This window comes from Moschus berezovskii, chromosome 25 (genome assembly GCF_049115385.1).
Source record: "Moschus berezovskii isolate FMDL1 chromosome 25, NW_MosBer_1.0, whole genome shotgun sequence".
Taxonomy (NCBI): domain Eukaryota; kingdom Metazoa; phylum Chordata; class Mammalia; order Artiodactyla; family Moschidae; genus Moschus; species Moschus berezovskii.
The window spans coordinates 49,375,815-49,388,794 of record NC_142484.1 but is presented as its reverse complement, the minus strand read 5'-3'; the positions used below and the strand labels follow the sequence as shown (position 1 = coordinate 49,388,794).

Sequence of the window (12,980 nt, the reverse complement as noted above, 5' to 3'; positions counted from 1 at the left end):
TGTGACCAACCTTGATAGTATATTAAAAAGCAGAGACATTACTTTGCCAACCAAGGTCCGTCTAGTCAAGGCAATGGTTTTTCCCGCGGTCATGTATGGATGTGAGAGTTGGACTGTGAAGAAAGCTGATCGCCGAAGAATCGATGCTTTTGACCTGTGGTGCTGGAGAAGACTCTTGAGAGTCCCTGGGACTGCAAGGAGATCCAACCAGTCCATTCTAAAGGAGATCAATCCTGGGTGTTCATTGGAGGGACTGATGCTAAAGCTGAAACTGCAATACTTTGGCCACCTCATGCGACGAGTTGACTCACTGGAAAAGACTCTGATGCTGGGAAAGGTTGGGGGCGGGAGGAGAAGGGGACGACAGAGAATGAGATGGCTGGATGGCATCACCGACTCTGTGGACATGAGTTTGAGTGTACTCCGGGAGTTGGTGATGGACAGGGAGGCCTGGCGTGCTGTGGCTCATGGGGTCGCGGAGAGTCGGACACGACTGAGCAACTGAACTGAACTGAATAGTGATAAGAAGTGGTAAAGGGATCGTCCCATATAGTTATCTATCAGTTATCACGTCTGTTACACAGTTAACTTCTTTGAACACCTGTTTCTCTAAGTGACACTCGGTTTTGTGACTGCGTTGTGTATAGAAGCCTTCTGGAAAATGTTTTATATCAAATTAGAAATAAATTGATTGAGTCTTAGTGGAAAGGCCTTGTGGTGAGACTATGTTATGAGGTAAAAGTCAGCAATGACTCTGAAACTGATTATATAAACATGTGAAAAAAATACTTGGTAGTCAAAAGGGATAATTGATCCCTTCCTGTGGTTATGATGATAATTTTAGTATGGTTTTATGTTTGGGGCCACTATTTTTTCTGTTTCCTTAATATCAGCTTACAGTATTAGCTCTGTTTACATCGTGTGCTTTCAGAGTTCAAAGAACTCTAGTGTATGTTTTTAAATTTTGCTTTTAATGTAAAAAGAACAGGCAAATATGAGACCAAAGTGATATCTCTTCCGTTACCTGCCACTTCAAAATGTATACCCCTGTGTATAACGACTGCTCTTCCTCTCCTACCCTCTCCTTTCATTTTTTGTCCTCCTCTCCTATTGATATATGTTAGTTGACAAAAATACAGAAATTGAAGTACATAAGAAAAACAAATTTGAAATCTCTTGTAATCCCATTGCCAAGCAGTAGTCAGGTTTCTGAGCATTTGACACATATCTTTTGTGGGTTTTTCTGTGTAAAATGGACTGTATGTATTGTTATTTGTCGTTCTGAGCTAGGTGTTTTCATTAATATCACCTGTAATAATTAAAATATCCGTATAGATTCTGTAATACACCTCATACTTAACCAAATCAGAATCTCTAGGGTAGGGTGAAGAGGGTTTTGTTGAAAAACACAAAAACTTCCCTTCAGAAGATTTTAATTGCCTTCAGAAATCTTCTAAAACAGAAAAAACAGGAATATTGCCATATTATATGTGAAGAAAACTTTGACTTGTATACAACTGTCCATCTAATGATTTGGTTTGGACTTTTCCCGGCCATTCCGCCCTGGGGTGAATTTGGACTGCTCTCGGGACTTCCGGCCATCTCTCTGTGCGCTCTGTGCTCCTGTGTGGAGTACGGACGTGTCACCCTTCCCTGCCGCGGGCTGTCAGCAGGCTCACAGTGAGTGCTCGAAGCTCAGGGAGCTGTTTGGTGTTCCTTGGCCTGAAGATATGGAATGCAGTAGGTGTGAAAATCATAGATTTTTCATGGACCATTGCTTCTTTTGCAGCATATTTAAAATTATTTGTCTTCTGGTTCATCAGTTTTTAAGAATTTTTGAAGTGTGTATATTACTTATAATTTTGAACAGAAGTTTCATGCCTCAGAGCTGTTCATTTCCTTAGGAATTTGGAATGCAATGAGAAAGGTGGAAAAAGAAAAACATTTCTGTGAAGAAAATTTTAAAGTAATTAAGAAAAACGTAATCAAGATATTGATTGTTTGATATCTTTCCCTTGCAGTTCCCCCCCACCCCCGGTTATAAAAGTAATGCCATTTATAAAAGATTAGAAGATATAGAGAACATAATCATTTGTTGCCTCATTATTAAATATCTTTAATGATTTAATGGGACTGGAATATCTTTATGATTTCGGTGTTATTGACTACAGTAGTTCTGTCATTTCTGTTTTTCTTTTTTTCAGTTTTGTTTTTTTGACCATGCAACATGTGGGATCTAAGTTCCCTGATCAGAGATAGAACCCGTGGCCTCTGCACTGGAAGCACGAAGTCAACCACTGGACTGCCAGGGAAGTCCCTTGGTTCTGTTTTACTGTCATGTATTAACATACTCAGACCCAGAAAATGTCAGATACTTTTCAAATCACTTCCAATATATAGATTGTAAGCATTTCCTAAAGGCCTGAGGACATTTACCTGACAGTCTTACAGATTTGTTTAAGAGAACATAATTGTTAGTAATAACGTGTATGGTAGTAATACTGCATTTTTTTATACTATAATGTTGTGCCTTTTCGTGTTCTTAAATGTTCCAAGGATAAAGCATAGATGAATACCTATAAAACTCTTACTGTCTAGCTTTGTCCAATAATATTTTGCAGTGTTTGCTTCAGACTTTTTTTTTTTTTTTTTGTCCACACCCAAGATCCCACATGGCTTGCAGGATCTTAGTTCCCCCAACTAAGGATGGAACCTGGGGCCCAGACAGTGAGAATACCAAGTCCTAACCATTGGATCACCAGGGAATGCCCCAGATTTCTTTTTTAAAGAAATAAAACAGTACAGGTAGAGTTGAAGATTCCTTTGTTAGTATCCATCTTGATTTCATTTCCCTCTTTTCTCCCCAGAGATGAGATCATCATTGTGTTGAATTTGTCGTTAATTCTTCTTATGTTTGTGTTTATACTTTTACTGTACATCACAAGCATATCCATAAGCAACATTCTATACTTTTTTACGTTCCATATATATATATATATATATATATAAAAATATATAATGTTGTACATGTATCTGTGTTTATATCTGTATCTGTTGTTTATATTTGTTAGTCTGGTTCTTTCCTCTTAATTGCTGTGTAATGGCCAATTGTGTTAATACTACTATCTGGAGTTACTTAGCATCTTCTACTGATGGTTATTTAAGTATTTCCAAGGGTTTGCTATTATGGGCAGTGCTGCACGGAACACTTTTGATAAAAACCTGCAGCTTAGAAAGCCAAATCCTTAGAAGGGTGTAGCACTGGATCATTACCATTGCCTCACGCTCTCATGCTCCTTGCTAGTCAGCCCATGTCTGTGCCATCCTCTGGAGGCAACTGCTGTTTAGCATCCTCCCTAGGTGATCACTGTGTATTCTAGAGCTTCATACAAATGAAGCCATACGTGTATAACTCTCATTGTGCTTGAGTTAAGAGTGCTCTTCTTTGCTCTGTTTTCAAGACTCACTAATGGTTTTGTGCTCATTAATAGTTCTTTCCTTTTCCTTATCTTCCATTGTATAGATTACTGTATTTTGCTTATCCATTCTCCTATTGCTAGACAGTTTAAACCATAGCCGCTCTATTTGCTCTTTGTCTTTAGTCAGTTTCCAGTGTGGTCGACGGGAAGGTTTCTCTTCATTCTCCTCAGCACTTATGCCAAATCTATGTCACTCACTTCAAACCTGAATTTCATTTCACCGTCATTCCGTATGTGACCCCTACTCCCCTCAACCTCAGTCTGTCCTCCTCTCCCGAAAATCACTTCAGCGTTTTGTGCAAACTTTTGTGGTCTGCTACATCTCAGTCCAGTCCTTCTCAGTTTCCTTTCTTGCATCTTCTTCTTCTTCCTGGTGCTTCTTAGCAGTCTGTTTCTGTTCTTTTTGATTCTACGTGCTTCCTCTGGGTAATTTCATCTCACTGATTTTAACTGTTCCTCACACACTGATGCCTCCTGAATCGAAATCTATAGCCTTGTCATCTTTCTGGTAAGTTCCAAATCCGCCTAACAAGCAGCCGTTGGATATCCTAACCTGAATTTGTCTCAAGTACCTCAACTTCAACATGTCTAAAATTGATTTTACTCCTTGCTCATTTTTTTTTTTTAATTCCTAGAAGGCATATTGCTCCTTCATTGACCCAAGCTCCCACATCCAGTCAGTTGTAGATTCTGCTGCTTTTATTTAACTAATTTCACAGCTGTCTCATTCTCATTGCCTTATCTGGTTTTAGTTATGGCTCATCAGGTATTTCTGCTCTCAATTTTGTACAGCTCAAATGTCTTCCATACTCCTTCTAGTCATCTTTCTATTTAACTTGTATGTGGGGTGAGCGCTCAGTCATGTAGAACTCTTTGAGACCCCATGGACTATATATAGAGCCCGCCAGACTCCTCTGTCCACGCGTGAAATTTTGCCGGCAAGAATATTGGAGTGGGTTGCCATTTCCTTCTCCAGGGGATCTTTCTGACCCCAGGATTGAACCCACGTCTCTTGTGTCTCCTGCAGTAGCAGGCAGATTCTTTACCAGTTGAGCCACCAGGGAAGCTGTTAAGTTGGGTAAGGGCTATATGAGTATATTTAGTCAACAGTCATCCATTCAGCAAATATCAATTGGATGTATTCCATGTGCTCGACCGGAGAAGGCAGTGGCAACCCACTCCAGTACTCTTGCCTGGAAAATCCCATGGGCAGAGGAGCCTGGTAGGCTGCAGTCCATGGGGTCCCTAAGAGTCAGACACAGCTGAGCGACTTCATTTTCACTTTTGACTTTCGTGCATTGGAGAGGGAAATGGCAACCCACTCCAGTGTTCTTGCCTGGAGAATCCCAGGGACGGGGGTGACCCTAGTGGGCTGCCGTCTGTGGGGTCGCACAGAGTCGGACATGACTGAAGTGACTTAGCAGCAGCAGCATGTGCTAGACACCATTCCAAATAGTGGAGATGAGTAGTGAACAAAATGTGGTCTGTTCTTATGGAGCTACAGTTGTAGTGATGGTTGGAATGGTAAGATACAGATAAGTAGATAATGTCAGATAGCAGTGACTGCCAATAAGAAAGAATAGAGTTAGGTGACAGTGAAACAGTATGGAGACATTAGGGAAGTCCTTTTTAATAAGGAGACAGTGTGACAGGGATGTGAATGAAATGAGAGAACAAATGATACAGGTATCTCGGGAAGATCAGTCCAGGCAGAGGAAGCAGAGCAACTAGTGCAGAGGCTCTGCAGTGGAAGCATGCTGGTTATATTCACACAACAACGGGGACACCACAGAGGCTCGAGCCGTGTGAGTAAGGGAGAAGGGAAGGAAATTCGATCAGAAAGCACTGGGGTTGGGAGGTGTCTTTAGAGCTCCTTTATGGAATTTGGATTTGATTCTGAGTGAGTTAGAAGCTGTTGCGCGGAAGAGACATGATCATGAGCACAGGGGTGGCATGTCTTTAAAGGATCACCCTGGTTCTTGTGTACAAATGGAGATGAACTGGAAGCCACTCCAGAAATCCAAGGATGAGGTACTAATCACTCAAACTGGGTGGACGCTGTGGAGGACGTTTGGAAAGTGGTCAGATTCTAGATAGGTTGCAAAGTCGAATGACAAGAAGTGCTGGTAGGTTGTGAGGTGGATACGCAGAAGCGGTTTCAAGGAGGACCCCAAGGGTTTCGGCCTGAGCAGCTAGAAGAGTGGGATTACCATTTGTGAAAATGGAGAAACTAAGGAGTGGAAATGAAGAGTTTGGTTTTGGAAGGATTGGAAAGGAAGGAGTGGGTCTGTGGTGAGTTGGCAGTTGGATGTACAGATATGTCCATTGATATGTTTATGTCAGTGTTTACACACACATGCGTACACATGTTTCTGAAAGTGCTTACCTCTTGTGCTTACAGTTCATGCGCTCTTCGTACCCCAGCAACACTACACACACCCTGTTCGAACCTCTGTGCCTTTGCTCGCATTTTTTGTTAGAATACTGATGGCCATACTGCCAGTACAGGCAAATACTCATTCAAAAATCCTGTGTTGAGGGACTGACATGAAGTCTTTGATAATTTTGATTGCTTCATAGGTCATGCTGCTGTATCTTGTATTGTGTTTACAAGCTTGTGCCTTCTTTTGAACTCAAGGATAGAGTTTTTCAGGTGTCTTTCTCTTAAAGCCCTGGCTTACTGCAGAGTTCTAATAAATGCCTCTGTGCTGTAAGTTTCTGTCATTTGTCTTTATAATCTAAGGCTTGTGAAGAAAATGGTTTGGATTAGTCAGCTTCAGTGTAAGCTTATACATGTATTTGGCAAACTTAATATCAGTGGCAGTTTCTTGGAAACGATTTGATCCATGTAGCTACTGAATATCTAGTTGATGGGAGTCTGAAGGCCTAGAAACTGATGCTGCCAAGGAAACTGAAAATGCAGGAAGTTCATGAGAACAGTACTTCCGATCATGTGAGAATGTCTGCAACACGTCCCTGTTTTTTCTGTACTGTGCGTGTGATGCTTTCTCAAGTCTGGAAAACTGTCAAAATGCAGATTTCTTTGGCCCTAACATAGGCATAATGAAATAGGATTTGAGGTGGTGAAGAATGTCTGATCCTCTCCTACCCTTCCCCATGTCCATAAGTGTCTTCTCCATGTCTGTTTCTCCGTTGTTGCCCTATAAATAGATTCTTCAGTGCTGCTTTTCTAGATGCCATATATATGCATTCGAATACAATATTTGTCTTTGTCTTTCTTACTCTCTTCACTCTGTGTGATAGCTTCTAGGTCCATCCACCTCATCAGAACCGACTCAAATGCCTTCCTTTTGATTGCTGAGTCATATTCCATTGTGCATATGTACCACAGCTTCTTGATCCATTCATCTGTCAGTGGACAACTAGGTTGCTTCCATAGTCTAGCTATTGTAAATGGTGCTGCAGTGAACAATGGGATACATGGGTCTTTTTCAGCGTTGGTTTCCTCAGGGTATACGCCTGGGAGTGGGATTGCTGGGTCATATGGCGGTTTTATTCCTAGTTTTTTTAAGGAATCTCCATACCATCTTCCATAGTGGCTGTATCAATTTACATTCCCATCAACGGTGCAAGAGTGTTCCCTTTCCTCCACACACTCTCCGGCATTTATTATTTGTAGATTTTTTTGATGATATCTCATTGTAATTTTGATTTGCATTTCTCTGATAATGAGCAGTGTTGAGCATCTGTTCATGTGTTTGTTATCCATCTGTATGTCTTCTTTGGAGAAATGTCTGTTTAGGTCTTTTCCCCACGTTTTGGTTGGGTTGTTTGTTTTTCTGGCATTGAGTTGTAGGAGCTGCTTGTATATTTTGGAAATTAATCCTTTGTCTGTTGTTTCATTTGCTGTTATTTTCTCACATTCCGAGGGCTGTCTTTTCACCTTGCTTATCGTTTCCTTTGCTGTGCAAAAGCTTTCAAGATTAATCAGGTCCCACTTGTTCACTTTTGTTTTTGTTTCCATTACTCTAGGAGGTGGGTCATAGAGTATCTTGCTTTGATTTACGTCATTGAGTGTTCTGCCTATGTTTTCCTCTAAGAGTTTTATAGTTTCTGATCTTACATTTAGGTCTTTAATCCATTTTGAGTTTATCTTTGTATAGGTGTTAGGAAGTGTTCTAATTTCATTCTTTTACATGTAGCTGTCCAGGTTTCCCAGCACCGTTTATTGAAGAGCCTGTCTTTGCCCCATTGTAAATTCTTGCCTCCTTTGTTAAAAATAAGGTACCCATAGGTGCATGGGTTTATTTCCGGGCTTTCTATCTTGTTCCATCAGTCTATATTTCTGTTTTTGTGCCAGCACCATACTATCTTGATGACTGTAGCTTTGTAGTATAATCTGAAGTCAGGAAGGTTGATTGCTCCAACTCCATTCTTTGTGAAGTCTGCTTTGGCTATTTGGGATCTTTTGTGTTTCCATATGAATTGTGCGATTTTTTGTTCTAGTTCTGTGAAAAATGCCGTTGGTAATTTGATAGGGATCACGTTGAATTTGTAGATTGTGCTTGGTAGTATAGTCCTTTTCACAGTATTGATTCTTCCGACCCAGAAACATGAAATATCTCTCCATCTGTTTGTGTCATCTTTGATTTCTTTCATCAGTGTCTTATACTTTTCTGTGTACAGTTCTTTTGTCTACTTCAGTTCAGTTCAGTCGTGACTGACTCTTTGCGACCCCATGAATCGCAGCACACCAGGCTCCCTGTCCATCACCAACTCCCGGAGTTCACACAAACTCATGTCCATCAAGTCGGGGATGCCATCCAGCCATCTCATCCTTTGTCGTCCCCTTCTCCTCCTGCCCCCAATCCCTCCCAGCATCAGAGTCTTTTCCAGTGAGTCAACTCGTCGCATGAGGTGGCCAAAGTATTGGAGTTTCAGCTTTAGCATCAGTCCTTCCAATGAACGCCCAGGATCGATCTCCTTTAGAATGGACTGGTTGACTCTCCTCACAGTCCAAGGAACTCTCAAGAGTTTTCTCCAGCACCACAGTTCAAAAGCATCAATTCTTCGGCGATCAGCTTTCTTCACAGTCCAACTCTCACATCCATACGTGACCATGGGAAAAACCATTATGCCATTAAGAGATATTAAAAACAGGTTGAGAACCTTCAGTATACATCTGGTGGGAGTCCTAGAACAAGGGGCTGTAAGAATGACTAAGGAATGATAACTAAAGAAGTACATCCTGAAATTTTCAGAACTGATAACTTGTCAAACCTCACATTAAAACTACGCTGTGCATACGAAGCAGGACAAGTAAAAATCAATCGCAATGAGAAACATTCTTTGCAACTAGAAGGCTAGAGACATTCTTTGCAACTAAAAGCTACCAGAGAGAAGAAATCTCCAAAAGATGATCAACTGTGCAGGCTTCTCAACAGCAACAATAACAGCTAGAAGATAATGAACTAATATCTTTAAAATGCTGAGTGATGATAACTTTATCCATCTAAAGCACCACTGCAGGTTGAGGACAAGCGAAAGACATTTTGGGGCAAGGACTAAAATAATTTATCTCTGGCATACCCTATCTATAAGAATTTCTAAAGAGCATCCTTTAGCAGAAAGAAAAGAGAACCCCAAGATAGGATGAGGGTGTAGTTTTTGGCAAAGTCACTCAACAATGATAATAACAGGACCAGTTATTTTTGTAAAAAGTTCTTCTGAGTCTCTGGAAAATAACAACAAGGAGTATTAGGTAGGTTAAGTATGCTAGGAACATAGTCTTGTTCAAGAAGATGGAAGTGCTGAATACTTTTAACTGTAACTTTTTCTCATAAAGCTAAGTATAAGTACATATTGTAAATGTATGTATGTATTTAATGAGCACCTGCTATGTGCCAGACACTGATCTAGGCTCTGGGAATAAGACCCCTGGGGGGAAAAAACTCCTCGTTGAGTTTATACTTTAGTAGAGGGGGAAACAGTGTCAGACTTTATTTTTTGGGGCTCCAAAATCACTGCAGATGCTGATTGCAGCCAGGAAATTAAAAGCCGCTTACTCCTTGGAAGGAAAGTTATGACCAACCTAGATAGCATATTAAAAAGCAGAGAGGTCCAACCAGTCCATTCTAAAGGAGATCAATCCTGGGTGTTCATTGGAAGGACTGATGCTAAAGCTGAAACTCCAATACTTTGGCCACCTCATGCGACGAGTTGACTCACTGGAAAAGACTCTGATGCTGGCAGGGATTGGGGGTGGGAGGAGACGGGGACGGCAGAGAATGAGATGGCTGGATGGCATCACCGACTCGATGGACATGAGTTTGAGTGAACTCCGGGAGTTGGTGATGGACAGGGAGGCCTGGCGTGCTGTGATTCATGGGGTCGCAAAGAGTCACACATGACTGAGCAACTGAACTGAACTGAGGAGGAAACTATATATTGTTTAAAAACACTAGTAAGCACAAACAGGCTTGAAAGAAATACATTGGTAAATAGGAAAAGATACGCTTGACAAATGTGATGGTCTGATGAGGAAACACACTGGTGTGGCAACAGTGACGTCAGATAGAATACTGTTGACAGTGAGCACTGAAGCGCATTGGGCAGCTGGAGCATTGATTTAACACCTAACACAGCCTTAAAAGTGAAAAGTGACAGGATCAGAAGGAAAAGGGAGGAGCCCACAGATTAGCGTATCTCTATTAACACAGATAGGTGGGGACTTACCTGGCGGTCCAGTGGATAGGAATCGCCTCGCAGTGCAGGGGACATGGGTTTGATCCTTGGTCAGGGAACTAAGATCCCATGTGCTGCAGGGCAGCCAAGCCCACACACCACAGCTAAGACTCGATGGAGCCAAAGAACTACCTATCCTTAAAAACAAAAATGAATAGGTAAACAGAAAATTAGTCAAGAAAACACGTATACCTTGTTTTATTGCACTTCCCTTTATTGTGCTTTGCAGACAGTTCACTTCAGTCACTTCAGTCGCTCAGTCATGTCCAGCTCTCTGTGACCCCATGGCCTACAGCCCGCCAGGCCTCCCTGTCCATCACTAACTCCCAGGGTTTACTCAAACTCATGTCCATTGAGTTGGTGATGCCATCCAACCATCTTATCCTCTGTGGTCCCCTTCTCCTCCCACCTTCAATATTTCCCAGCATCAGGGTCTTTTCCAGTGAGTCAGTTCTTTGCATCAGGTAGCCAGAATATTAGAGTTTCAGCTTCAGCATCAGTCCTTCCAGTGAATATTCAGGACTGATTTCCTTTAGGGTGGATTGGTTGGATCTCCTTGCTGTCCAAAGGACTCTCAAGAGTCTTCTCTAACACCACAGTTAAAAGCATCGATACTTCAAGGCTTAGCTTTCTTTATAGTCGAACTCTCACATCCATGCATGACTACTGGAAAAACCATAGCTTTGACTAGACGGACCTTTGTTGGCAAAGTAATGTTGCTGGTTTTTAATATGCTATCTGGATTGGTCATAACTTTTCTTCAAGGAGCAAGTGTTTTTAATTTCATGGCTGCCGTCACCATCTGCAGTGATTTTTGGAGCCCCCCAAAATAAAGTCTGTCATTGTTTCCACTGTTTCCCCATCTATTTGCAGTGAAATGATAGAAACAGATGCCATGATCTTAATTTGCTGAATGTTGAGTTTTCAGCAAACTTTTTTCACTTTTTCAGCTCTCCTCTTTCACTTTCATCAAGAGGCTCTTTAGTTCTTTGCTTTCTGCCATAAAGTTGGTGTCATCTGCCTATCTCTAACCCAGCGTTTCTCATGATGTCCTCTGCATAGAAGTTAAATAGGCAGGGTGACAATATACAGCCTTGATGTACTCCTTTTCCTATTTGGAACCTGTCTCTTGTTCCATGTCCAGTTCTAACTGTTGCTTCCTGACCTGCATACAGATTTCTCAAGAGGGAGGTCAGGTGATCTGGTATTCCCATCTCTTTCAGAATTTTCCAGAGTTTGTTATGATCCACACAATGGCTTTGGCCTAGTCAATAAGGCAGAAGTAGATGTTTTTCTGGAACTCTCTTGCTTTTTCCATGATCCAGCGGATGTTGGCAATTAGATCTCTGATTCCTCTCCCTTTTCTAAATGCAGCTTGAGGATCTGGGAGTTCTCAGTTCATGTACTGTTGCAGCCTGGCTTGGAAAAATTTCAGCATTACTTTACTGGCATATGAGATGAGTGCAATTGTGCGATAGTTTGAGCATTCTTTGGCATTGCCTTTTTTGGGGATTGGAATGAAAAGTGACCTTTTCCAGTCCTATGGCCACGACTGAGTTTTCCAAATTTGCTGACATACTGAGTGCAGCACTTTCACAGCATCATCTTTTAGAATTTGAAGTAGGTCAACTGGAATTCCATCACCCCCACTAGTTTTGTTAGTAGTGATGCTTGCCAAGGCCCACTTGACTTCACGTTTCAGGATGTCTGGCTCTAGGTGAGTGATCATACCATCGTGATTCTCTGGGTCGTGAAGATCTTTTTTGTATAGTTCTTCTGTGTATTCTTGCCATCTCTTCTTAATATCTTCTGCTTCTCTTAGGTCCCTACCAAATCTGTCCTTTATTGAGCCCATCTTTGCATGACATGTTCCGTTATTATCTCTAATTTTCTTGAGGAGATCTCTAGTCTTTTCTCTTCTGCTGTTTTCCTCTTATTTCTTTGCACTGATCACTGAGGAAGGCTTTCTTATCTCTCCTTGCTATTCTTTGGACCTCTGCATTCAAATGAGTGTGTCTTTCCTTTTCGCTTCTCTTCTTTTCACAGGTGTTTGTAAGGCCTCCTCAGACACCATTTTGCTTTTCTTCATTTCTTTTTCTTGGGGATGGTCTTGATTCTTGTCTCCTGTATAGAGTCACGAACCTCCATCGACGGTTCATCAGTCACTCTGTCTGTCAGATCTAATCCCTTGAATCTCTTCGTCACTTCCACTGTATAATCGTAAGGGATTTGATTTAGGTCATACCTGAATGGTCTAGTGGTTTTTCCTACTTTCTTCAATTTAAGTCTGAATTTGGCAATAAGGAGCTCATGATCTGAGCCACAGTCAACTCCCAATCTTGTTTTTGCTGGAAGGAAAGTTATGACCAACCTTGATAGTATATTAAAAAGCAGAGACATTACTTTGCCAACCAAGGTCCGTCTAGTCAAGGCTATGGTTTTTCCGTGGTCATGTATGGATGTGAGAGTTGGACTGTAAAGAAAGCTGATCGCCAAAGAATCGATGCTTTTGAACTGTGGTGTTGGAGAAGACTCTTGAGAGTCCCTTATACTGCAAGAAGATCCAACCAGTCCATTCTAAAGGAGATCAATCCTGGATGTTCATTGGAAGGACTGACGCTAAGGCTGAAACTGCAATACTTTGGCCACCTCACGTGACGAGTTGACTCACTGGAAAAGACTCTGATGCTGGGAAAGGTTGGGGGCGGGAGGAGAAGGGGACGACGGAGAATGAGATGGCTGGATGGCATCACCGACTCTGTGAACATGAGTTTGAGTGAACTCCGGGAGTTGGTG

At 41.7% G+C, this 12,980-nt stretch overlaps 1 protein-coding gene and 1 long non-coding RNA gene across 4 annotated transcripts in view; one reads left to right on the top strand and one right to left on the bottom strand.

Moving 5' to 3' along the window:
- The window catches only part of LOC148773929 (ferroxidase HEPHL1-like), a 237,862-nt gene that overhangs the window by 26,429 nt on the left and 198,453 nt on the right, over positions 1-12,980 (top strand). The gene's annotated exons all lie outside the window — the stretch shown is intronic.
- LOC129549103 (uncharacterized) overlaps positions 1,585-12,980 on the bottom strand; it is a 102,574-nt gene continuing 91,178 nt past the window's right edge. For both annotated transcript variants that reach the window (XR_016036345.1, XR_016036346.1), the window contains 2 exons: positions 10,176-10,321; positions 1,585-1,722 (listed from right to left, as the gene is read on the bottom strand). This is a non-coding gene — a long non-coding RNA (uncharacterized LOC129549103). The remainder of the gene's footprint in view (positions 1,723-10,175; positions 10,322-12,980) is intronic.